General features: G+C 44.7%; 1 protein-coding gene across 10 annotated transcripts in view; it reads right to left on the bottom strand.

Moving 5' to 3' along the window:
* The window catches only part of ZHX2 (zinc fingers and homeoboxes 2), a 75,562-nt gene that overhangs the window by 17,525 nt on the left and 31,041 nt on the right, over positions 1-26,996 (bottom strand). For 6 of the 10 annotated variants that reach the window (XR_004244305.1, XM_032132522.1, XM_032132541.1 and 3 more), the window contains one exon: positions 25,826-25,872. The exons of 1 other annotated variant lie outside the window; for it this stretch is intronic. The gene's annotated coding sequence lies outside the window, so the exon portion shown is untranslated. Of the gene's footprint in view, positions 1-4,886; positions 4,977-24,569; positions 24,731-25,825; positions 25,873-26,313; positions 26,995-26,996 lie in introns of those variants that run through there. 3 more of the 10 variants (XM_032132555.1, XM_032132503.1, XM_032132550.1) reach the window with 3 other exon arrangements.

The raw sequence follows: 26,996 nt of genomic DNA, 5'->3' as shown, positions 1-26,996 counted from the left end.
ACACTCAAAACCCAGAGGGTGATAGTGGATGCCCTGCTGAGGCATCGCTCTCTTCTTTGGGAAGGAGGAATACAAACTGACCTCTTCCAAGCAAGATGATGCACAAACAACCCATGCAAGATACAGTCAGATTCATCAGCAAATGTTCTCAACACCCACAGAGGGGGCTGATCCTCTGTCCATCACCCTCCATTGGTGGCTTCCAGGGGTAGCAAGCTCCAAAATAATAGTCATGTACCCTATCAAAATTATCTCCTTTTATCAGTGATGTGTTTAGTGTTTACTCCTAGGGTAGGTATTTGCATGTTCAGAAGAGAGAAATAAAGACCAACAGACTTCTTATGAGAGAAATAGAAATGCTATAAAAACATTCATTCTAATTAGTTTAATTACTTCTCTGTGCAATTCCTTGAGTTATCATCATTGGACTAAATTAAAGTCACTAGATATAAGTAATTTTTTGTATTTAGTTTTTATCCAGCATCATGTGGTAGGGGGACAAGAGACTCACAGACACAAAATAAAAATTATCTGTAGACACTACCTTCAGCTTAGTGGGTTAAATGCTGGATGTATCCGTTTACTATTTTATGCAGGAAAAGAATAGTTTATCCTGTTAGAATTCAGCTTAACTTCCTTTCAAATACGCTTTAAAGAATGATTTTTTTTTTTCTGGGAAAGGGTGGGTATGTTAAAATAAGTATTCTTTGCTTAGAACAATTTTAAGTAATCATTTCTTATTTGTTTAGATCAAATATCTTAACAGTGACATCTGGTCCCCTTTCTCCTTCATGTCATCTGCCATTCCATAACACAGCCACCTAGACAAGGAACAGCTGTACACATTTCCAATGCAACTATATATTTTATATATTATTACATATTTTCTCTCTTCAGATTTATTGTTACTATAGAGACACTTTAAATTAAATTTCTTCCAAAGCAGAAAGAAGACGAGCTGTGACAGAATCCAGACATTTGATTTCTTTACTTTGCTTACAAAACTTTAAGCAACAGCGCAGAAGTTTTCCTGCTTTAGTACTTCTTACACTACTTGTATCCCTTCTCAAATTTTTCTGCTCTGGGAACCACAGTATCCTGCCTTTAGTCAGTTAAGTGTCAACTTTTCCAAATAAAATTATCAAGGCTCTCAAACACTTTTGCAGGTCAACTGCAAAGGAGAAAACAAAATAAAAATCACATGCACATTCTAGGTACCCCTCTTACAAGTCTGCAAGATAGAAATGAGCTCAGAATTTCTCAAAAAAAACCCCCAAAACCTTTCACTTCTCAAGAAGTAGCCCCTAGAGCCCTGCATGTCTTGGCTCTGACACATACATGGCACATACCACAGCAGGAAATGGGAAAAAGCACCCAGAGGCGCTGAAGGAGGGGAAGGAGGGAAGGCTGAGGCCACAGGACTGTGTTGGTGACCACTTCTAAAAAGTGCTTAGATTTGAGGGAAAAACAAAGGAGAAGAAACTTCTATCACCAGCATGTCATGTCTGAACAAGACAAGGCGTACACCAACACCTATGGGCGGTTTGGCCAACTCTGTTTGTCCTATATGGGAAGCAGCATCTCCATCAGCCTCATTCACCACAACTGCAGCACTGAAAGAGTCTATGGAACTCCCAAGAGAGGAAGGGGATCAGTAATTAACAGAAAACATTAGTAACCTGTGTGTCTATAGCTGTACAGCTCCCTGCTTGACTCATTCACAATGTTTTCGGAAAATGCAGATGGTTTGTGATTTATACAGCTGATGAATCACTGTACCTCTTTCTTCCCCGCCAAGGGCTTCTCTGGGTATCTTCATATTCCCCAATGAGAAGTGCAGACAAGAGGATAACATGCTACAAGCAGAGCAGCATGATGTCCCCCCCCACAGGATGGTTTTACCTGTGGCCCACAAGCACTGCTGTTCTCTCCTGTCCCCATTTCCCTATCCACTCATCTACACATTGGTGAACTCAACAGCTGTTGCTTCAAGTCATCTTGATTGACACTGCTTATACAGTCTGAACCTCTGCACTACTGGGAACAGCTTCAGTACACAGTAATTTTGCCTTTTAAAACATCAGGTCTGGCTTATAAACTCTAACAACTAAAAATATTAATTCCTGAATGGAAACTCCTGAGCTACAGTACCAGATGCTGTTGAAGGAGGAAGCCCAAAAGCTGGGTTTGGGGTACAAAGCTGTGTCTTGCAGCCTACCACACTGAATACTTGCACAGTAATGAAATGGGAACATTTCACCTCAACACTTCCAGAAGCAGGAATTTCAACATATCTTTTTCAAAACAAGACCACGCCTGGAAACTGCCACATGAATTTTCACAGGACCTGAACACCCAGTGACCTCCAAGCTCAGCCAGGGGATACCAAACAAAGCTGGTGCCCAAGGCACTTCAGGGCAGCTCCAATTTTAAGCACATGAAGCATCAGCTGTTGGCCTAACTCACACAGTTCAGCGACCTGATGAACCGAGGAGGCAAACCTCAGGTGCCCCACGTCAAAATGCCATGAGCTGTTTGCCATGTGCAAGCAGACCCCATACAAGTAGAGCTGCAGACACCCATGCTGCCTGTGCCCAGAGCCACATTCACAAGATAAACTCAGATGAATGACCTTCAAGTGCTGGCAGATGATGCATGTGTGTTTCCCAGCCTAGATCTCTACTTAGGAGACTCCTGTCTGATACAGATGAACCCTTATATTGCTAGGAAAAGGCATCTCCTTCTTCAAACCCAACACAATTTTTCCACTACTATAGCCAGACCCCAATCTCCCAGCCAAGACAGAGACAAAAAGCAGCATGTGGGAAAGTTGTCTGCTGCTGGCTAAGAGGAGTGAGATGCTTGGAAGAACTGCATAGGCAGTGCTTTGCATCAGTCTGATCTCCTCAGCTTCCTGGTGATGAGCAGATTTGGTTCAATGGAGGGGAACTGCAAATATCTTGGTGTAAATAATTTTTGCTCACTCTCATCGCATTTTACATTATCTTTTGTTGTGCTCTACTTGCTTAAAGAAAATGCTGTTTTAAAAGTGGCCATGTATCAGACCATGAAAAATGTACATTCCGCATTTAGAGGCTTTTCTAACAGCAATGACGTGACTTCCACCCACCATGTAAAGCAAGTATCTTTTTTAGGTCCTTTCCCCTCATGTAGGAGTCTGTCTTAAGATAGTTAATGACCTGTGGTGATCAGAGGATCCCACTGGTCCAATATTTGGAGTCTTTACAGCTGTTAAGACACCTATTCTCACAGCAGGCTTTTGAGTTAGGGCACTGCTGTTATTCCCACTGCTCAAATGGGCAATTAAGGCATGAAGAGAGCATGGCAGAGGCTTTGCTAAATGGCCAAGTCAATTTACACATTGCTGCCACCAAAACAGGGAAGCACAGTGCAAAAATCATGCCTTACCAAGGTCTTCAGCAGGGCTGGAAACTGCTTCGAGGTTTTTGGTTACTGCTCCAATCTCCAGTAAATTCAGGTTATTCTCCAAGCTCACAAGTGGAAAACATTTAACAGCCCCTGTGAAAGGAGCTGGTACGCATAGATTAGGTCCCAGCAAAAAAGCACCAAAGTCACAAAACCACCACAACTTTCTCCAAGAGGAAGAGTCTAAATATAAAAGGTCTGAACTCTTCTGCCTTCTCTCAGAAGTCACTCCTTAGGCCAGGTGCACATATACAAGAGAGAAGCTTCTCTACTGAGGTTGCTAAACCTCCCCCTGTCCTTACCCAAAATAAAAGCTACCGTCCTCTGCAACTGCTGCAAAGCATATCGTTAGCAAAAACCACACCAATTCCTCCTGGTCTTCCTTTGCTTGAACCCTACAGTTCAAGAACTCCTCCCCTTTCCACTTTTTGCCATAATTCTGGAAAAAAAAAGTATTTTAGGGAGGGTTTCCATGTGATGGGAGATCTTCTTGTGACAATCCCATCTCACACAACATCTGTGGGCACCATCAATGCACTTGTTCTCTTCTCTTTCTCTGGAGGTCCTGGATGAGTTGACCCACACCATTTTCAGTCAAGAGCATACATTTTTTTTTCTGCTTGTTGGTGGTACAAGCTAAGCATTCCTAGCATGCATCACATTATTCCTTGGTCAGTTCCTCCGTCATCTCTAAGGTCAAATGCTGAAAAAAGCGACCATCTAAAAGATGCTTAGTTACACTGCTTTCTGTCATTTTAATCACATGCTGTACCAGTGCTTGTTGAAGTTGTTTTACTACATCTGCTGTACTTCATTACTTGCAATTCCCACTCAGATCACCCCTACACATAATTTCCCCCTTATTACCTTCAAGTTTTATCTCAGTACTTTGTTTTCAAAGTGTATTTAATTATTTCTCCTTCTCCTAGTAAGCACCCAGTCCTCATACACATACAAAACACTTTGTTTTAAAGTAATCCTGTAAAGTAAACTGTGTCACAGAGAACCTACCATGTTCCACAGTAGAGGATGAGACAATAAATAGCAAGTCCAGCAAGATCCTTTTGAAACATTTGCATGCTTTCCCTTCACTGCAGATTACAAAACACTTTCTTCAGCTTACTGAGCATTTAAGGCATCTAATACAAGACCAAGACACCAACTACTGTCTGCCATCAGAAACCAGAAGCCAGCTGAAGCATCACTGATGTTCCAGATGTCTACACCCTATGAAGTGCGAAATCAAAAGCTGTTTGGAGTTGAAGTTATCCACCGAGTGACAGTATTCTAATTTCTCCAGTTGGCCAACAAATATGCTCCCAATCAAATGTTTATTTTCCCTAGGAAAATCATTGATTATCAATATGATTTTTTAATAAAACCCCCCCAAAACCAAACAAAACCCCCAGAGTCAGAAAGCCTTTCAAAACTGTGCTTACTTATGGGGAAAAGGCCTGTCTTGCCACACAGGACGCTGAGGTTTCAGGTGGGTATGTACAGTTTAAGTGTCCCCATAGGCACCTATCAGGCAGGCACACAAACGCCATTTTTCCCCTGGAGATCACGGGATCAAATGAGTTTCCTCTTCCTCCCTGCAGCACCCGTGGCTGCTGCAATTTGTCACAGGGCAGAGCCACTGCCCTCTGTGCACAGTAACAGTTTTGCTGCTGGGAGAATTTGGCACGGCCACAAAGGACCTTTGTCCGTGCCAGAAGTTGAGCACACAATGCAATCCTTCCCCCTTGTCACACAGTTGGGTTTCCGTAGCTGGGTTAGAAACACTCCCCCAGTGACTGTGACCCACAAACCCAAACACTGTCTCCCTCCCCAACATGAAATCCTTCTTCCCCCATATCAAGTGCTGCAGGCCAGTGGAGACAGGAGAGCGGTCACTGCTTTCGGGAGCCTTTAATTCTCGTGACCTTGACCCAGACTTGCTGCAAGGATGAATCTGAGCGAGTGCCAGAGCTCTCCCCTCCATCTCTCGGCACAACTTTTTCTACTTGGATACTACAAGACCACCTGAATGTAAGGCTCTGAAATTTCCAGGTATATTCTTGTCTTCAAGAGGCCAGAAACTTGGCAGACACATCTGATCTCACCTAACAGCATGTGATTCCTTTGTGCAACATTTCTCTGTGTTTGATCTGCCAGGCTGTGTGTGCACGTATATGTAACTTTTTTTTTTTTCAACATAGCAGCTCTGAATCCAGCCTGTCCCACCTTTTCCTCAACAGGCCCTTGAAATGAGGGTCCCTAGGCCAGGACAGGAGCTGCCAGCACCTTGGAGCTCTAGGAAAGGATGCCGACATGGGATGCAGGGGACAGAGGATGAGGACACCCCAACACTATGCTGCTGGAATAAAGTGGGATTTAGCAGGATGCAAATGTCTCTGCATTTTCATTTCACTCCGGAAGTACAAAGACGAAATGATTACTGGATCATTCACACACTATTTAATGCTCTAGTTCAAAAGAACCAGGGTTTCTTCTGGAAATATACAGTGGAAGAGAGTGAAAAGTATCTTAGGAAGTAAATGAAGTTTCTTAAGACCTGATACATATAAAAAAATAGTAGGAATTGACACAGTTGTAAATACAATCAGACAAGCACAATCCATGCCTTTGGAGACTTTCTCCCCAGCACATGCCACAAAGAAGGACATGTTTTGTTTCTTCTACTTCTCATTTTAAACATCAAGGGATGCTGATCAAACCAGTTCCTACTTTCATGACTGAGTTTGATCTGGACCATCCGCAGCCTGGATGCTTTGGCACGAAACACCCCTGGAACACCCCTTACAATCCCAAACCACAAAAGGAACCATGTTTCACATGGAAAAATTATTACTGTACTGAGGAATAAAATGCCAAGGAAAACAACAACAACAGAAGAACCGGCTAAACCTCCCATTCATTTATTTCTTACCAGTGGAAGGGTTTACCATCAGAACACCTAAGTGTGACAAAGTATGCTTGGCAGTTGCCTCCTCCCACACATTTTAATCCCAGCATACTCACTATTCCCAGCTCTGGCTCAGAGCGGGAGTCAGCGCAGTCATCAGCCTCTCTGTCTCCCTGGTGCTTGGATTTCCCCTAGGGCTACTTCATAGCTCCTCCAGATGAAGAAACTGTAACAATGATGCTTGAGCAATACTTGAGAAATGCAGAAAAGGAGGAGCACTGCTCCATAAAACGGCTTCTCACTGAAGGTTATTTGTTTAAATCTTTTTTTAAAGAATTTTTTAAAACTTGGTTTCTTCTCCTCCTGTTTCTGGGATGCCAGGACCAGGCCTGCAGTAGCGTGCCCAGGGCTTATGCTCACCCCCACCCTCTCTAGCAAACCCTCCTCCTTCCTGCTCTCTCCTCAGAGCTGCAAAACAGGCTCCAACCATCCAGTCATCAAAATCCAGTGGGACACTAATATTCAGTATTTGTTTGCCAAAACACATGTGCACTCCTTCCAAAGGAAAGAACAAAAAACGAAAAAAAATCCTTAATGATATAATTTCAAGAGACACTGATTCTGTGACCAGCTTGCATTAATTTAGATGGTCACTCGGTTTTAAAACGTTTGTAAAAATTCTCTCAAAAAGAAACAGCCACCAGACACTCCACCATGAACTCTGTGCGATGTGGCAGTTCTTTCCATGGCAACCCACCAGCACCAAGCATGCTTTTCTCCATAGACTTTGCTGCACAGCAAAGGAGGGCAGGGAAAGAGCCTGCTGAAAACTCCAGCTGTTGCTGCCATCCTGGCAATCCTGTCACCCCTGGGAACCAAATACACTGGGGAAAGGCAGCACTTCCACAGCCTCACCGCTGAAACGTGTTGTAGCTACTGCTAACCAGCTGCTCTGTCATTTGCAGGTTGGTTGGTTTGCTTGCTTTGTAAGCCCAATCAATCTATTTTGTTTCCTAAACAGCATAAAATATTATCCTTGTAGTCCCAAAATCATTCTCCACACCAGAAGGGAGTGGAATTAAGGCAATTGGGCTATGTTCTCTGATGGTCTCGACATGCAACAGCAGGATGCTCACTGAGGGCATCTCCTTTTGGAGGACAGACAGACCTGCCACTGCTGTGGGCAGCCCAACCAGTGTGCAGGGCAGGCAGGCAGGGCACCCGCAAGCTCCCTGATGTTCTGCTAGGACCAACTAGACACTAGCTAGGCTTTCAAACTTGTCTCTGCAACTATACATTTTCCTTCAAAACATGTCCCCTGCCCACGCTCTTTGATGAATACTTTAGCAATTCAGCATATCCCAGAGGGTGTAGATGTGGGAGCTATGACCTTGTCTTTGGCTAGCCCTCAAGCTAGCCCTGTAGCCAAACCTCTCATGTAACTACTGGCAATCCAAAACTGACCCACAAGCCATCTCCCCAGGACTTCCTCCCTTCCACCTCATCTCAGAAGCACTCCCTGCCTGTCTTATCACCAGCAAGAATGCCTTAAGCACTGTGAAGACCCAGACTGAAGCAGTCCTGGGTTATTTCTCCTGAAGATTTATGTGAAAGCTTAATTACACAGCAGTTCCTGAAGTTTAGGAAAAACCACGTTCCACAGCAAGAGCTGATGCTATTATTTGACATCACCTGAGCCCAAAATCCAAATAAGAAGCGGGGAAGGGGACAAGCAAAAGTGCCATCAATAAGGCTGGAGATAGCAGAGACTTGAAACCAGATCTCAGAGCAGCATTCATCAGCCAGGACCTCTCATATCTAGCCTGGGTTTCAGACCTCTTTCCCAACAAAAGCATTGACAAAACATACTTATGCGGAGACCTCCACACTTGAGTGGAGAGCTTCAGTTCCAGCAGATCAGCTGCCTTCTGGCAGGGAAACACTCGCCCATGGATGTTCCCTGAAGCAATTCCTACCTCAAGACTTCTGTGATACTCAGGGAACTAGGTCAAGACTTACTGCATGCTTCTCATCTGAAAGAGGAGCCCAATAAAAAATAATTAATTATTGAATTACTTTTGTCTTTTCTCCCCAAAGCTGCTCTTCTCTTCATGATTTCTTTGCCTTGTGGAAGTGATCTGCTTCTCTTCCTACACCTTTTGTCTACTCTACCCTCACCAAAACATTCATGAAGTGAAGGAAGCTTAGGCAGAAGAAACCAGACAAAGCGTTCACACAGCTCCTGACTTGTGTGGTCTCTAGAAATGCTTCAGAGAGGCAGTCCCTGCAGAGAAGGGCTGCTTTGGGCTTGGAGGGGAATTGGGCCACACATGACCCAATGCATTCTGTTTCCCTGGTACGTCCTGTGGACTCACAACAGTAAAGTAGAGGGTAAAACTCAGAGGGGAGAGAGAGGGAACAAACAAGAAAACCTTAAAACCCCATCCTGCTCACACAGGCCATGGGCCTCTGCTGCCCTTTTGAAAAAAAGATAATTTCTAAAGCAAAGTCATCCCATGTGTGGTACTGCAAGAGGAGGAAAGAGAGCCAGGAAGTGGGAAAAGGCTGCAGAGCCTGCAATGGAAAATCCTCACTCAGTCACTGAACAGGCCTCTTGTAACACTTATTTTAATAAAGTGAATATGATGAAACACAGCCCAGTTGTACACAACACTGCTGAGAAATTGGATCCCACTGCTGAAATCGGCTCTCAAACCCCTACTCTCCAAATACTGGCAGTTCACATCAGTTAATTGCATCCAAACCACCCCCAGACAAGAATGGACAGGAGAAACGAGACAGGATGGGTCACCCCAGATTTGATTCATCTTCAGAGTAGGGCCAGTGTGTAAATCTTCACTGGTCTCTTTTGTCACTTGCCAGGGTTCAAACGTGGCATCTCTGGCTGTTTCCTACTGATGAAAGGTGACACTAACTAGAAGACTTCAAGGGCAATGTCCATGGAACTTGGCCTTAGCTACTGCATGAGCAAGTGAGAAAATAGCCTTCATATTAGGTATAAGAAAGAAAATTTTAAAAGGGCCTGCTTTTTTCTCATTTGCTTTTAATTCTAGATCTTATTCTCTTAAAACTGAATTCAAACAAGAATAGACAGATTTTCCTTCTTTTGTGGAATAAATCAGCCCAGCTGCTGAGGTCAGTGTTTTCAGACCAACATATGAAAGCAGAAGATGTGTCTGAGGAAATTCAGCGCTGGCTGATTCATTCTTTAGAAAGGATGAAGAACAACCATCCTGGCACGTCAAGTTTGTTCCTTTGAAGGAAAAACAATTTAGTGTTGGTATCAAGACAGCAGGAGCTGAAGGGGAAAAAAAAAAAGCAGCAGCCCTGTCCAGACTGCCCTGAAATATCTTTTCAGGGTTTAGATGCTCAATAACAAAATAGCCTCCATGGTCCATCGAGTCTGCACTGACCAGAAGTGAGGTGAAAGGTATGCTTCCTCATTCACTTCTTGCACGGTGGCTCAGCACTGCTGGTCTCCCCATACTCCCTGCCAGAGACAGGCACAGAGAGACCAGGGCAGCAAAGGAAGAGAACCACAAACTGTATGACCCACTGAAATGTTTCCAGATGGAACCTGCACCTCATGTTTCAGAGGAAACAAAGCACATCCTGAAACTTGTGAAAACAAAACTGCACAGCAAAAGCCCACCAAAAGCACAGTACGAGAGAAAGAGTGAAAACAGAAGTGCACTCAGATTTCATTCAGATTTAGAGAAATCAAGAGGGTGTCGGTGGAGAAAAAAAAAAAAAGGAAGTATTTTCTCCTTGGACAACCCCATTTCAAGATGCAGGTACATATACACACAACGTGTATCAAGCTATACAAAACGAGCACATGCCATCACTATTTCCTTAGGGTGTAAATAGCATCAGGAAAGAAACACCTTTCAACCTGGCCTTCTGCTTGCTTTCAGTCCCAAGTGACTCATAAGAAGGGCTGTCTGAAAACGCTCAGTAGCAGGTCAATCTTTCCCAGCAGGTAGGAGAGCTGTAAATCAATTGCTTTAAAACAGGGGGAAAAAATTTTAAAAAAAGAAAAGAAAAAGGAAAAAAAAAAAACAAACCAAAAGACCCCTGAGGCTTGCTGGGAAGAAGTAAAATTGGGGGGAAAAAAAGAGGTAAGATGAAAAGAACCTGTAATCTCTTTAATGCAGCACTGAACTTCTTCAGAAGAGAAAGCACAGAAATGATAAGAAAAGGAAAGAAGGTAAGGAAGAAAGCAGCCCACTGACACTACGTACAGATATTTTTTTTAAATGGGCATTAGGTCAGCAGAGCCTTTTCCATCTGCCCTTCTTAAACCAGAGCTGTGATGATGTTACATCTGTGATGTTAATACAGCATTTATCCCGGTGGGACTGTAAGTTTGTTTCATCTGTGCATGCACATGGATATTTTGACGGGTTTTCCTGAGGGGAAGGGCAATTTGTAGGCAGATGATGAAAACAGCAGGTGTTGGACTGCACCTCTACTGGTTTTGGGGTTGCTTAGATGAGAAAGAATTGGCAGCAACAAAGGGCTACAAGGACTTGGAGAGGAAGGAAAGAGGAGAATGAAGAAGAAACAACTTTGCCCTCAGCCTCCTGAAGTCCTTCTGAGTTTAGCTCAAGGGGCCAAAAGGCCAGCCTTGCTGCTGTTACCAGCAGAGCCCTGGTCAGAGACTCCAGCCTTTCTTCTCCCATGCCAAATGCACAGGAACTGCAATGCCCCTCACTCCCGCTCAGTTTTTAGCCCAACCTCCAGGCATGCTCATCTCAGCTCAGAACCCTGGTCAAGGCAGCAATGATAAACACATTTTTCCTGTGTTTTTGTTAATCATTTGATGATTCACATAGATAAAGACATCCCAGTCTTCCTCCTTCAAAAAGTCTACATAAAAAGGAAAGATCACAATTCCACATTCTGCTTTTCTTTCAAATTCCAAGTGCTTTTCCAATCTAATTCAATAAGGACTATGCATACTAACTGGAGCCTGCAAGAGTTCCCAGTTAGCTGCTTGACTAACACAGTGGAAGTTAAAGAAGCTTAGTGAGAAGCTGAAGTCAATGTTTAAAACAGAGATTAGAGACAGATAGGTTTGGAAACTAACTCAGAAAACCATACCCTACAACTTCAGTAATCTCTTTAGTTTAATTACCATGGTTTTAGGATAGGCTACCATAATTAGATTAGACTATACATTCTGTCAAGGTGTAAAAGATCCCTGGAGAACACCACTATTAGTGCCAGCATCAGTTCCCTACACGCTTAACTACATGCAATGCCTTCTAGTTGAACATATCCTAAATAAACCCAAAACAAGCCTAGACTATTTTTCTGCCCAGTGATATGCTGCAGTGGTATTACCAAAACTGGTCACTGTTTCAGGAAACCTGAAGAACAGCTAGCAGACCTGGAGAACACAGCAGAAAACATCTGTATCTTTGTGGGGAGCCTCCAGCACATGCAACAGAAGTGTGTGCTACAATAGATGGTGCAAGGATTCACTCTGTCCTTGGCATGTGAAGCTGGGGAAGGAAAAAGGCACTTGAGACCCAACAAGAAGCTTAACCTTCACAAGCTGCTGTAACAGCAACCAATGGGTTAAAAATTTCCAGAGGTTTTATTTTAAAAGGGGCAAGATAAAACTGGGGATACATTTTCAAATTTAATTTTACAGCCCATGAAGATTATATTCCAGGAAATTGCTCTCTTCTGTGAATATTGCTACAGCATGACATTTTGGTCACATTATCTTAGACTCTTTTCGGCACATCTGTCATATGTGATTCACCATATATTTAATGATGTGCAACACCGGTTCAAATATATTTTACTAATACAACAAGTTAAGAAAACCTTTTTCCTTATGCTTCAGGTTACAACTTAACTCAGAAATGCCTTCACACAGTACTCATCCAATTTTAAGATCTCCCATGTAGATTTCTGGAACTTTAAACAAGAAAAAAACACGCCGCCCCCCCAAGACAGATAAAAACTGCTTTACATAAATTAGAGAAAGACAAGATACAGTTTAACTGCACTAAATCATGCCAATCCTAATACCTTCTCCAGCATTTTTGAGTTATTCATGTGAAGTAATTTCTTTGTATGATTCCTAGGCAGGATTTCTATGGCAAGAAGGTGTACCCAGATCAGCAGTTTTTCTCCAACCACAATGTCACTGCTACAAACCCATACAAGCCCCACTCCTTGTCCCAAAGAGTTTACACATTATGTCCCTGCTAACATGGGAGTCAGAAGGACTATTAGTTATAAATTGCTTTGAAGGTAAAAAAACCAAAGGTGTTAAATATTGCTGTCTTCACCAGTCAATATACTTCAAAACACCCTGCTAACACTATGGTAAAAATAGCAATTTTGAGCAACAAGATAGATGTTCTACAATTGGTGGCTCAGGAGCAACAAAGAACACCAAGCACTACTGTCTCTGACAAGAGCCCCTTGCAGGCAAATCTGTTCTAGGGTTAAACCGAACAAATTTCAACTCATGCAGTCAGACAGATTTTGTTCAAATCCTTCAGGCAATGATCTGAGTGTACCTGTACCCTGCAGAGGGCAAAGAGCAAGTGGTATCCACCAGAATGACACCCACCTTTGCAAAAGGAGGACCACCGTCCTGGACCTCCTGGACTTCCTATGAAACATGGCTCACCTTGGGTTAATTGCTGCTCTGCTGAAGGTTTGTGTGCACAGAGCAATCTGACACCCAGCCTCTGCTGAGGAGGGTCTCAGAGAAAGGGATAAGGAGCAGCAGAGGAACACCAGGCACCTCCAGTAACCCACACAGGGCAGGATACACAGACTGCCAGCATGCATTGATCTAGCCATGCTGTCAGCCACCTTTTCGAACCAGTAAAAAAAAAAAAACAAAAAAACAAAACAAAACAAAACAAAAAAAAAACCAACTCACCAAATTCACTCACTGGAATACAAAGGCCTCCCACCCCCAGCTTCTAATTGCCTGGAATAAAATCCAGCCTGTGTAAAGTAGACACGACCTAATTTTCCTATGTGTTCTGTACTCAAATCTCCAATGTTATCTAGGTCTGTGCTGCCATCCCAGCTGAGGCTCCCACCAGCAGGAAGAGCCAGGGAAAGCCCCTGGACACACAGTGAGGTCTTTACAGAATGCCCTGACCAGCAAACTGGACGGCTGGCTCCTTGGCTCAAGCAGATTGGGAAGTATCTAAAAAGGAAAGTGCAGCTAATTACATGAGCTCTTTGAACATCTCTGTTTCCTGTGAGGTGACCCAGGGTTGTCCAGCTTTTCAGACTTCTCAGGGCTGAGTGTTTGAGGAAAAGCAGAGGCACAGAGTGCTGTCAGACAGTGCCAGCAAGCTTAATACTGGCTGGAGTCCTCTGAAAAGCAAACCGACTGGCAGCAACCAAGGAGGCTGCACAGAGGGTGGTTCCTCCCCAAAAGAGAAGTGGTGCTGCACAGCTGTGGCGATGACACAAAACGTGAGCACACTCAATATGCAGCCCAGGAGCCTCCACCTGAGCAGACACTACACCAGGACCAGATGAGACCACAAACATGCACTGCAGGGGGCAAGAGATGATGCATTTGAAATCTCATTTCTTGCAAAATTCTGGCGTTTGAAAGTGATACAAAAGCAGCACGTGTTAAAGGAGACATTCAGTTAGCGGACAGTTTGTATGACATCACATCAGTGCTCAGGGTGTTGAAAAGGGGTCTTGTAAAGGAACAGCTTCTGGAAAACTGCAGAGTTGTGCATTGCTCACATTGCTCAGAGCTCATTATGATGATGTTACCACCACTAAATTTACTGATGTGTTTCAGCAGCCAGGGAAAAGGACACAACACCTGAGCCCAGTGCTCCATGCCCCTGACATATCCCAGAGCACAATACATATACTGAGGAGGAGAAGCCACAGTTAACAGGTCTCTATCTATGACTAGCCTCAGAAACCTGATGGATACAGCTATGCGTCTGCTGGCAGACAAGTGACGTGTTGCAGAAGCCAGGTGTCAGAAGCAAGGATTGTGATTTTCAGGGATAATTCACCAGCTATACCTACCAGTTGCTTTACTGTGGGTTTTTTTTTAATATTTGCTAAGTGGCAAGCCCCAGTCACCAGCAGTGGCACAATAAACCTTCTCTCGCAAACCCAGCACCTCTGGGCAAGGAGAGCATGGATGGACAAGAAGAGGGAGGTGCTAGACAGGTATGAAACCAAGCCTCCATGAGCCTGAAGCAAACTAAGATACCGGAATGATCACATGGCTCTCCTAACCCTGGGATACTGCTGAGAGATGCAGCCTTGAAACTCCCCACCCTTATAAATGAGATTTTCTAATGTTTATTAATTTTGCAACTAGCTTATGAAACCCTCAAAATACCTTCTAATTGTTTTGCTATTTAAATGCTCTCTGGAGTCACCTACCCCTCTACCAAGAACAGCTAAATCACTGTTTCCCTCCTCTCTGCCACCACAGCAGCTGTTGGGAGGTCACCATCTCCCTCCTCTCCATTTGCCCTGTCCCCGAGAGCACAGCTTGGTGTGTACCAGACGTATCACAGCTGCAGAGCAGTGCTGGGGCCATCGCAGGGGCTGAGCACAGGGGTTTTCTTCCTGGTTAGCTTCAGGCTTAAAGGACACATTGAAGCTGTTCTCTGCTGGGAAAGGAGATGACCACTGCCATCCCCTCATGCTTGCCAATGCCACCACCGTGGGCACATACCACATGCCAGGGGATGCAAACCTGACCTGAGCCAACCCTGTCTCCCTTCCTATGCTCAAAACCACTCTTAGGAATCCTCAAAGGTGATATAAGTTATGGCAGGCTCTCGAAGCTTTACACTGCTTTTAACACACAGGGTGTACCTCTGATTTCACTGCCACCTCCAGCAGTCAGGGCTAGCACGAGGCTAATGTATGCATCAGGAGTTTGTCCAAATGACACAATTACTCATCCAGACTCATCTGGAAAGAGATGCTCAGAGATACTCATGACATGCACAAAATGCACCTTTCAGATTTTCATAGACAGCAAAGGAAGGTGCTTTTGGGTCTTCTCTTACAAAAAAGTGGCAGAATTTCGACAGTAACAGATCAAAACTTATTGCTGCTACCGACAGCCCTACATGTTACACTACCACTGCAGAGATTTCTTTCCTTTTGATAACATGCACCAGAAGAAATGTATTCATAAAGAAGCAACATTTATTAACAACGGTGTGCTCCCTTCCACCCCACAGGCAGATAAGTGCTGCTTCTCACCTACTCACAAGTGCTTTCCCCTAGTGCCTTGGGAGTATTTTTAGAGGGCTGATCCTGGCTCATTGAAGTCCTCTGAAATTTTGCTACTGACTCCAGCAATAGCAAGATCAAAGAAGAAAGCTGCTTCTTCTCTGCAGTCCTCCAGTAACAGAGGGATGGCCTGTCCATGGCCACTCAGAGGGCTCTTTTACTGAAGGTAAAACCATTGGAGATGTTGAAGAATACAATCAGTGCAGGTAGTTCGGTGAGCAGCTGCCGTGAGAGCTGCAGATTTGAGCTCTGGGTGGAGAGAGCCCGAGGGAAGAGCTGGCACCAACCCTGTGCACAACAAAGGGCACAGAGGACCCGTGTGCAGCCAGGTGACCCGATACTCAGAGACACAGCAGGAGCCAAAAACTCAGCAGGAAGAGCCCAGACTTTCATGCACTTAAGACTGTGCAGATGTAAAAGCCCAAGGATTCCTTTGTTTGGGGTCCCACCTCCAGAGGCACCAGTTCAAGCTGTTATTCTGTTATTGCACCATGATTATTTTAAGAATCCAGACATCTGAGACTCTGCAGTGGGAAAGCCTGGGTTGAACTGGTAAGGAAGCCTGTTCTGACTGAGTGTAGGGAGGCAAGCAGGGCACCCCACAGCCCACTGGAACCACCCGCAGTGAAAGGGCTTCGCTCCTGGCTCAGGTGGTGTGGGTGCAACTGCCAGAGCAAATCCTGGATGGTCAAACAGAAGAACTTCCTGAACAGGAAAGCAAGGTCACATCAAGATGGGAATCTACTGAATGCCTTATAGCAGAGCTAAAAAAAAAAGCAGTTCTTCTTTGCATTTACATAGTATATATTAGCTAATACCTACTCACTAGATACAATTACATATATAATACAAATAAAATCAAACACATTTTAATCCAGTATTTATAACAAATCCAATAAATGCAAGGCCATTCCCTGTCCTACTGGAGTTCGAGTCTCCTCCCGTAGGTGCTCTTCCCAAGCATTGCACCCCCTCCTTGCCCTTCCCTACACACACTCACAGCAGCACCTGAAATGCAGCTGCCCCAAGCACTGTGGGGTTTGATTCATCTGTTGCAAGCCTGGCTGGATTTCAGAGCGTGGCAAACACAGCAATAGTCTGGTTTGAGGCACGCAAGCAGAAGAGTGTACTTGGAGAACTGCAGACAGGAAACATGCCAGATTGGTTATACCTGAGTCATAACTAACGTTGACAATGAAAACTGAGTCAACTCAGAGACAACTACTGTGCTCAGTGCCTCTGTGATGCTCTACCCTAATGCCACTAACAGCACAACTGGGACTAAGCACAAATTACCCATACAAATATCACAGTTGTTCTGTGTGAAACTGTTGGTGATGCAAAGCATGTGATACCCCCACTGCATTTGCTGCATTAGGAGACAGGAGCACATTCTCCAATATACAAGCAGACTCACAGGTCCAAGCGCTCCTGCTTTCAAGACATCGGGCTCCTGACTTCCACTAGACAACTCCATCAGTGAGCAGCCACTGAGAAGACAACACTACCAAAAACTACTGATGGCAGCAAAAAAAAAAAAAAAAAAAAAAAAAGGGAAGGTCAAGAAGGTCTAGAACAGGTGGAGATGGGAAGCTGCAGGAGGAAAGTTCATTGCAATTTTTGTCACTTCTAACCTCTCTCCTCTCAATTCACTTAACTCTATTCCATCCCTTGATGTTCTTGCTTATCAGGCAGACATGGAAATACCAGTGTACCTTTTAAATCCCCTGGGACCAGTGAAGAGGAAAGCCAGCAAAGCCTGGTTTAGCTTTAAGTGGAGGGAATAAGGGTTTAAGTGAGGGGAGAAGACTCCACACTTGGTTACATGGGGATTTGCGACACATCACGGACTTGCAATACAAAGTGTGTACATGGATCCCAAATCACCATAAAAAAAACCCCAAAAGCCCACAACCTTTGGGCTTCATTTGGGGGGAGTCCTTGTTACTGCAGTATCTCTGAGCACTCCCTTGGGTAAGATGTGCCCTTTGCTCCCACACAGGGCTTTGTGCCAGCTTGGATCCACCTTTATCCTCAGGTGGGAAAGTCAGACTTGCTTGAGTGCATGTCATACCTCTGCAGACTACATGCAAGTCCCAAATTACTGCAAATTGAAAATCTGTATAGCACATTACATCCATACAGGGAGGCTGAGTAGTTGATGCTGAGCTGAGGACCTGACAGGTAAACTCTCTCACAGCAGTCTGTGTTTGCTGTGGAGCATTTATTTCCCGTTGTAAATCACATTTCAGCTTTTCTAGTACAACTCCAGTGCACATCTACCCAAACAAAAATACAGGCTCCCATCTTCTACTTTTCCCCCCTCTTGATGAACCCGATTTCCCTCCCTGGGAACAGCTTTCCAGGGCAGATCTGACTACCCAGACCTGCCACCCATCACAACACCCAGGAGCATTATGCATCAGGGACCACCCCCCCCCCCAAACACTCAGCACCAGGTCTGCTTCACCACACAGACTCCTGGCACAGCCATCCCTCCTCAAGAGCCCACTGCTCACCTCTGCACCAGCTCTGCTCAGGGACAGCTGAGCTCCTGACCTTCCCTCCTCCCCCATCTGCTGTACTGTCAGTATTTGGGCTATCAGCCACATCTCTCTTACCTGTAACCTGGGGCCTTTTCTCTTAGCATGTAGCCTAAGCAGGATTGCTCTTCTCCAGCACTTCTCTGTATCCTTTGCAAAATTTCACCATATGATGAAAATTTCAGGTAGAAATGTTATTTCTGTACCTTCTCACAACAATTCCCATTTCAGCTACTTAACCAACTGCCTTTTGATACTCAAAAGCATCACTGCTCAGACTTCTACCTTTGCCAGTCACCATCAACCAAACCGCTCCCACCTCCTCCCAAGGAACAGTTCCACAGGTTTCCTTTGGTCGGGGCATTTGGTTCAAACCTCTCAGCGCCCCTCATCCCTCTGAGGAAGCCTGATCACATCTGCTAACATAGCAGCACTCACCTCTTCCACTCCACTGGTAACGCCAGCTTCATCCATCTGCTTGTCAGCTTCTCCCACAACAGCCACTGCCTGTCCTCCCCCCCACCATGCTGCCCTTCCCGCACAGCAGGACTTCCCACCATCCCTCTGCAAAGCCTGTCCTGGCTGCTGCCTTGCAAGCCCCATGGAGACCCACGTTTGCTATGAAACCAGTAGAATTTGGTTTTTGCAGTGTGTTTCAGGTCCTTGGTGGAAAAAAATAGTAAGGATTCCTTCCCAGACCTTGCAGGAAGCAGCAGTTGACACAGGTGGCTGCAAGCATGTGCTGCTCGGTGGCTGTCGCTATCTACCCAGAGACCCTGCTTCCATCACAGCTCCAGCCACATCCTGGGATCACCTTTGGATTCACTGAGGTTGCCATCAGCTAGCAGAGGGGTTTAAAAAGAGAACAAAGAATTTAGCAAGAAGTATGGGACGCACCTTAGAAGGATTTTTTAAAGAACTGCCTAACACACCCATACTGCTTGTTATATTACTGCAGCAAAAACATTATCACTCTAATTTTGGTCATGACAACACACCTTCGGTGTAAATAGGAAGGAAAGCCTTAATTCTCTTCCTGGCTTGCTAGAAGAGTTTAGACAAATTGTTAGCACCTTATTTTACATGCCTGGGGACTGGTTTTGCATCTCTTTCCAAGTTGTTAATCCCTGAAGCCCAGCTGTGAGCAATGTGTAGCAGAGATCAGCTGTGCTGCTTTGGAAGGGGCACCTGACACTGTGTGACCAGAGCAGTGTGACAAGGACATCCTGCAGCCTGAAACAGTGCTATGGACCACCTATAGAAACTGTATAGAAGATCTTTGGTCAGGGTGGCATTCCTCTTGTCTACTTCTTCCCCGTCTAGTTTACAGCTCTGAGTTAAATGGGGAGAGACGAACAATTCTGAGGGCTAAGCCTGAGACCTGCCTCAAACATCTGTCCTAAAGTAGGGTGAAACATCTCTGGAAATGGTGCAGGTCTTTCAACTGATGGTGGAAGTGATTAGACCACTACTACAGAATAACTGCTTAACTTATAGGCAGCTGGGGCAAAACACATCCTAATCCATCTCTCCAGGTTTACTTTCACTCATTTATAAAATGGTATAACAGCACCAACCCAGACTCTCTGAGAGTGAGAGGCTGAGCTGATGAATCCCCAGGTCCTGGCCAGCCACCACACTGATACACGATGGAGGTAATACAGCCTCAGACCCATCTGCCTAAGTCAAAACCCTCGACACCCTTCCCCTCCCCTCAGGAAATAAAGGTGTTACCTTCCAAATAAGGTTTCAGTACAATATGAAGGAATGTGATGTGAATAGAGACAAAGTGTGCAATATTGAAGCTAATCACAGGAAATAGGGGCTGGAAGGGAATCCCATGAGAGCAACACATTCATTTCATTATTATATCACAGATGACATTAAGCATCCACTGAGTCCCTCATGGCAGAATTCTTGCATAAAAAGCACCCCCACTTACCAAGCATGATAGAACCTGCAACTGTTCTATAAATAACAGTTATTTACAAAGAGCTGTTAAATATTTATTTTTCTCTGGAGACTGAGTTCTCTGTTCATTTGTCTCCATTGCAGAATCATCTGGTATCAGGGAGCAGAGGAGCTCACCTAAAAAAAGACTAGGAATCTGTCCAGAGCCTGATCCGGACACAGCACCAGCCTCCTCCACAAGCTGGCAAGGGAAAAGCATCCAACCTGACACAGAGGGAACACGAAGCAAACAAAACAGGAATGATCTCATTCAGGAGGCAAAGGTAGAAGAAGAAACACCAGTGACACAGCAGCGACTAATAAATGCTATCACACTGCTTCGTCCTTACAGAGCTGCCTTGGCACTGTACATTGAAAGAAGTGACAACCTTCAATTGTTAAGAGTAACTGCAGATTTGCATTACATTTGCTTTGTGTCTTAGGAACAAGAATACACTTCTCACAAGCAATAAATTAGTGATTTTTTACTTTTTTTTTTTTTTAATTTTTTGAACCTGACAGATCAGAGTGGGGGACACATGACACAGGCTCAACCAAAAAACCCATGGCTCTGGAATACACTTCACTGCTAACCCTTTGTAGTAGTAATTGTAATAGTTCTTACTCCAGCTTGCCAAAAGCTGAGTTTTAATTAAATATTAAAAAGCTATTTGTTAAAATAATGTTTCCATAGCAACTAGAGAAAGCTAAAATACCCTGGCGCTTCTGACTCACAGCATATTAATCAACCAGTAGCTATTATATAATGAGCACCTCCCTGCAAGCACCAGCAGGAGCCACGGCACCGAATGCCTGAATCCAGAGCTGGACTCTGCTCTCTGTGTGCTTGCTGCCTGCTCCCAGCACAGACAGGCCTGGGGAAGGCCCCAGCTCAGGAATGCCCAAATATTTTGGGGAAGCCATGCTGGAGCCCTCAGGGTCAGTATGTCCCTGTGGGGACACAAAGGGGGGTGGCACTGGGCAAGGGGAAGTTCTGGCGAGGGGCACACGGACGGGGGCTCCCCACATGCCTGCAGCAGTGACAGGCTGAGGTGGCTCCCTCCCAGCAAGCCCTAACCACCTGCCTCCAGTGCTTGTCTTGCAAATGCAGTGCTCATACCAGATCTATTTCTGTAATTTATTTAATTTTTTTAACATTACTGGAATTATTTTTTGCAGCAAGCACCTTCCTACTATTAGGCCAACTGTGCAAAACTCTGAAGGAGTGATTAAATCCTGCAGGGGCAAACAAGCTCTGCTGCTCACCCAGAAAAGCTTATTCTACAGATTCAAGAAACAAAACAAAGAACTGCAAACAACCACTCCCCCATCACATCTAATCCCCCCCAAAAGATTAAAAAAACCCTTCTATACTCTATCCATGCACCACAAGAATGGCAGCCTCAGCCATCCAGCAGTCAAAGCTGGCTGACATGTGGCTGCTGCTGGCCCTCACTGCCAGCCTTTGGGAGGCTTTGCCCTGGGGACACAGCTTTCGTTTGAGGCAGTGGAATGTCTCCCATTGCCTTGTCCGCGAGGAGCACCACCATGTGGTCCCCAGCCATGGGAACAGTTGCAGAAGGGAGTTGAGTAGTTGATGCCAGAGCAACATTACCTCAGGGGAAGAGCACTGGGAGGCAGAAGTGCAGCTACATTATCATTTGGAGTTGGAAACTACCTTCCTCCCCTTCAGTGACCCAATTTTTTGCTTTTAAGTCCCCTTCCTCTTTTTTTCCCAATGGAAAATAAATACCTAACCATGCAGTTATTAACCAAAAGGAATGTGATGAATATTACAGCATTTGTATGCCAGCTTTGGTTTCCTGCTGCTTTGTTTGGGTGTCACAGACTGTGGCTATGACAACCACAAGCAGTTATTGTACTGATGTCATTTGTGACATCATACTTAAGGGGAATAGAAAAGGAAGAGAAAACACTATCAAAAATAAGATGAATGGAGCAAGATCCCAAAGGACCACCCCACTGGGCCTGCTGGAGAGCCAGGAAGCAGCAACCCTGTCCTCACCAAAGGCCAACCAGCTCAACTCTTGGGAAAACCTGCCCTGGGCTCCAATATGAACTGTGTATTTGCAGTTACATGAAAGAAATCCTGTCACCCCTTCTCATCTGGGAACTGTAATGGAGACTTTGGGCTAAGCCTCATCTCTCCTGACTAAATTTCTCCTGCTCTCCAACCAATTTCTCCTCCAAATCTTTATCCTTAAGTTAGAATAGTATTTCCCCCCCTTTTTAAAAATAAAACACAGTCTTTCCAAAATTTCCAGACAGTTGCCTGATCAACCACTGGGAGAATGAGCGCTGATTTTGTGAGGAGCACACTGTTTGGAGAAGTGGCTTTGTGGGTGACAAGTACAAGCGATAGTTTCAGCTTTTCAGGGCTGCCACAGCTAGAGCCCAACCTCTTGCCCCATATAATAGCAAGGAGGCAGCACCACTGTTGCATTTGGCAAAGCTGTTTCTGTACATAGTGCTGGCACTCCTAAGACACACTGTTGTCATTTTCTCTGCAGAAAATGTTTGCAAATTCACTGCTCAGGCTCCAAGCAACAAAAGTAACCCCACATCTATCTAAATCTCATCTGATAAGAGAACACTTTACTGCAACAAGTGTTATTTTTTTAAAGTTACACATCCAGAAGCCTTGACATAAATGAGTTAATTTATCCAAGCTACTTTTGCCTAAAGGACCGCTTCTCTGTCCTTCCTGCTCCCCCACCAGACCTGCTGTGCCTCTGCAGTCCAATGCTGCAGCCTGCCCTGGGCATCCTGTGATCTGCAGCCACCTCACCAACCTGTCCTGCTAAAGAGCATCCTGGGGTGGAAGGGCAGCCACACAACCACACGCCAGCTGAGGATGCTTCTCCTCCAGCACATACAACCTGAAAGAACCCCTCCCCTGCATCCTCTCAGGGCTTGGTTCCCCACCAAGAGATGGCTCTGCCTTGCACTGCTCAGAGAACAAAACTCCATCAGGGCAATCCTACCTGTAATAAAGTGGGTATTGGTTTTAAATAGCAGGACAGAGATGCCGCCTTACAAAGGGATGGTGTATTAAAGCCTAATAGGTGAAGCAACCGCCACTCGCAGCTGGCTCATAAATGTCCTCAAGCGCACTGCAAGTGGCAGGAGCTTCCCAAACCAGCACTTTCCTGACAGCTCATAACACAGTGTGTCAGCTCTTGGTCTAGGCCCCTCTGCAAGAGTGTCAGTCAGAGCCACCCCAAGTCACTGTTGCAACCCACGCTGCCACCCCTCACAGGGGACAGGCATCTCTGGGAGCAGCCACTGGCAAGTTTCACCTCCAGGTGCTGGCAGGCAAACAGAGAAAGGGAAATGACAAGAAAGCCTCTTTTTCCTTCTCTCCCTCAATTCTCTTACAGAACAACTGATCCTGAAGCATTTTGCAACACTGCAAGAGGACAGAGAGAGCAGACATACAGGAGCCAAATTCTTCCAGCTCTGGGTTTCCTGAGCTTCTGAGCAGGAGATGAGTTTTTCCGTCAGCATTGTCCCACTGCAGCTACCTCATGCTCCCCAGATCCTGTCATGCAGCCAGAGTGTGAGAAGACAGGTAAATGGGAACTTGCAGTCTCCTTTCATTGCTGAGCTGTCACTGTATCTTGCTGCAGAAATTTCAGAGCCATCTGAGGCCATACACCAGTTGCCTGAAGAGCTCCCAAGGAGGATACCCTTGGCTTTATCTCTCATCCTCTTAACACAGCTATATCAGAGGCATCTGTGGATTACATGCCTGCATCAGCACTGCTGTTTTACTTTGACTTAATGACACAGACAACATCTACCTGGGACCAGCAAGTCCCCCCCTTTGAAGGGCAGGGGGCAGCTCCCCGTGTTCAACCCCTTTGTGGAACCAACCACCACAGGGGTCCATTAGGATGTAGATTCATTAGGCCCTGAGAAAACACTTCCCAGATTTCAACACTGCCTACCTAACGAAAAACAATCAGGTTTTGTTTTTGAGATGAGCAAAGAGCTTTTCTATCGTGTGGATATACTTTGAGAGACACAATATACACACATGGCATATTTCTGCTGAGTCTTTTTCACTTGAATTGGTATCTACTCTTCTCATCGCTCTGAAGCCAACACAGCTGTAAATAAACAGAGACCAGAGCCCACCCTGTACAATGCTTTGTAAGTGACTCACAAAAAATAAGCCCCACAGCTCAACTAGCAAGTCTCGTGTGAAAGTCTAAACACCAGGGAGTTAGAAGAAAACATTTGTGATTCAAAGGAAGAGTACGAACCATGGACCTTACTGAGGGAGATCAATACAAAACACTGTCATCATTTCACATCCCTCTTTTCCTCCAGTAACCACACTCATTGCCAGTATCCTTCACAAAAAGCTGAAAGAAGGATTCATTTTTTTTGCTTACCACTTTCTGAATGCTTGATAGGTGTTTATTGGGGAATTTTTACCACATCTTTACCAAACACAGAGGGACTCAGTTCTCCTTTAACAAAACTAGCCCTTATTTTTTCAGGCTGATTTCAATTTGGGTCTTTATTCCAATCTAGCCCAAATAGATTTTTGTTGCTGTAACAGAAAACAGACTTAAGCCACTGAAATGAAAATAGAAACAAAACTCTGCTGATGTCCAAGTAACCACAGATTTTCACTACCACAGAACAGGAGTTGAGCTGATTATAAAAACCTCAAAAAAAACCCCTTATTCACCCCCTTTGCTAATAAAATTTACTTACAGAAAGCAGTAAAGCCCAGAGCAACAGCACCCAAACTTTTGCCCTGTTATCCAGCCTTGCAGCAGAGCAGAGAAGCTGCCTCAAGAGCCTGCACTATGCCAGGCACAGAGTCAGTGACTCTAACCAGTCCTTCCTGAGGTTCGTTTAGAACAGCACTGGCTGGTCCACCTGGAGAGCTGCAGACCAGCCACAGCTGATGGGAAATCCCAACCCACACCATTTAGCAGTGCATAGGAAAAGGTCATAGGGCAGCTGCTCTTTAAATATACATTTTCAGGGTTTAGAGGTTTTTTTAAATAGATATATAGATATATATATATAGATATAGATATATATATATATATAAGCTCCTGGCTAAGCTGCTTTGAAGCAAGTGTGCAGGTGTCTCTTGTGATGTAAAACTTTCTTCAAAGCTATTTTATCACATCAGGGAAGACTCAAATATTGAATAGTTTCCTGTTTTGATGACAGGGCTCAGGTGCTGTCCACACACACAAAAACAGCCTCACAGCTAATCTGTGCTCTTTTTCCCTTCCAAGAGATGCAAGCTCACTTCCCAAAGAATGCCTCAACTCTTCAGCAAGATTCTGTCTTTCCATAGCTGGTAAAGCTTGGAAACAACAAACAAGCTTCAGATGGTGCAAATGATCCATTCTGCTGACCATATTCTCAGTTAAATGCATTCATGTGGTTTATATCTGTAGTGAGAGAATTATTCAGCCTATGTGGTAATACAATGCTGACTTTATTTTGTGAGTTGTAAAGAGGTGCCAAAGGCACTCAACTGGCTCCAAAATACTGGATTTGCTTGCTGTAAACATTTCTTGAAGTGTCTTTAAAAGAAAAAAATTAGAAGATTCTCCTTCTGTTTGGGCAAGCTTGGACTTCTCATGTAAAGGAAAATGGCAAGAAAAAGCTACTCACTTACAGCACTTGATTTCTTACATCCTGGGAATCTCTCGGTACTTCTGATACCTAAAAAAGTGGGAAAAACCATGTAAGTCAGTGAGAAAAATAGAAGAGAAAAAAATAGCAGCCATCCCTTCCCCTCTATGACTGGTAATTTAGTTTTTTCACCAGCACTAGGAATGCCAGCAGGAATCCAGCAATTCCCATTTCCACTGACCACCACTGACAAGCAGAATTTGAAAGATTTCGTTCTCCAGTCCTTTTACAGTAACATGATGAACTTTGGGAGCCTCTCAGGGAAAGAAAAAAATCCACATTTCTTAGGCCAAGCAGACAGTGGAGAGCACTCACACACTGATGTCCTGAGATACCACCACTGTGGTTTGCACTGGAAAAACCCACAAAACAGCCGCTGCAGCTGACACATTCCAGAACAAACTCTTTCACTATTGGGAATTTCTACAAAATGCCATCAAAATTGTCCTTCTCCTCCTTAAATGGACTCACCTGCTGTCTCCCAAAACTAAAGCTGGCTTTCCTCATTTTTGCCTTTTTTTTTTCCCCTAAAAAAACAGGAGAGGAAGGTTTAGCTTCAGCAGCTGCAAGAGCAGGAGTAAATAGAAAAATATTCCCCTTTGGCAGTGGCTGTATACACACCTGAAAAACACTGTGCCTGCAGGTCTGCAAGAATGGCTAAAGAGATAATAAACAGCCAAGGGACTGCTCTGAGTAAAAGAAATACAAACAGCAAACCACCCCACAAGCCCCCCAGGAAAAGAGGCAGAAGCTTATTGATTGCTTCAGCAGGACTGTGAGCACAACGTGCACTTTCAGTTCAAGCCGAAGTATTTGGGTTTAAAACTCCAGACTCCTGTTATCTGGCCTGAGGAAGGTAGGCTGACAAACCCAAAAGAAATCACTTGGAGTCTTTTGCTGCTTCCCAGCAGGTTAGGTTGATATTGTTTTGGATCTTTTCAAGGGAAGATATGACTTGATTTCCTGAAAGAGAACACTGGCTACTGGAGGAGCTGGGAAACCAGAAGGTATTACACAACCATAACCATATTTTAAGAGCTTAGGCTAGAAGAAGCTGCATGTTTATTCACAGATAGAAGGGAAGCTGCTTCCCGCTTTGCTCCATCTAAGAGTAAGGCAAAAAAATGCTAGTTTCACTGAATTGTAAGAGAGAA

This window comes from Corvus moneduloides, chromosome 1 (genome assembly GCF_009650955.1).
Source record: "Corvus moneduloides isolate bCorMon1 chromosome 1, bCorMon1.pri, whole genome shotgun sequence".
NCBI lineage: Eukaryota > Metazoa > Chordata > Aves > Passeriformes > Corvidae > Corvus > Corvus moneduloides.
The sequence above is the reverse complement of the archived record's forward strand: the minus strand, read 5'-3'. Positions and strand labels throughout refer to the sequence as shown.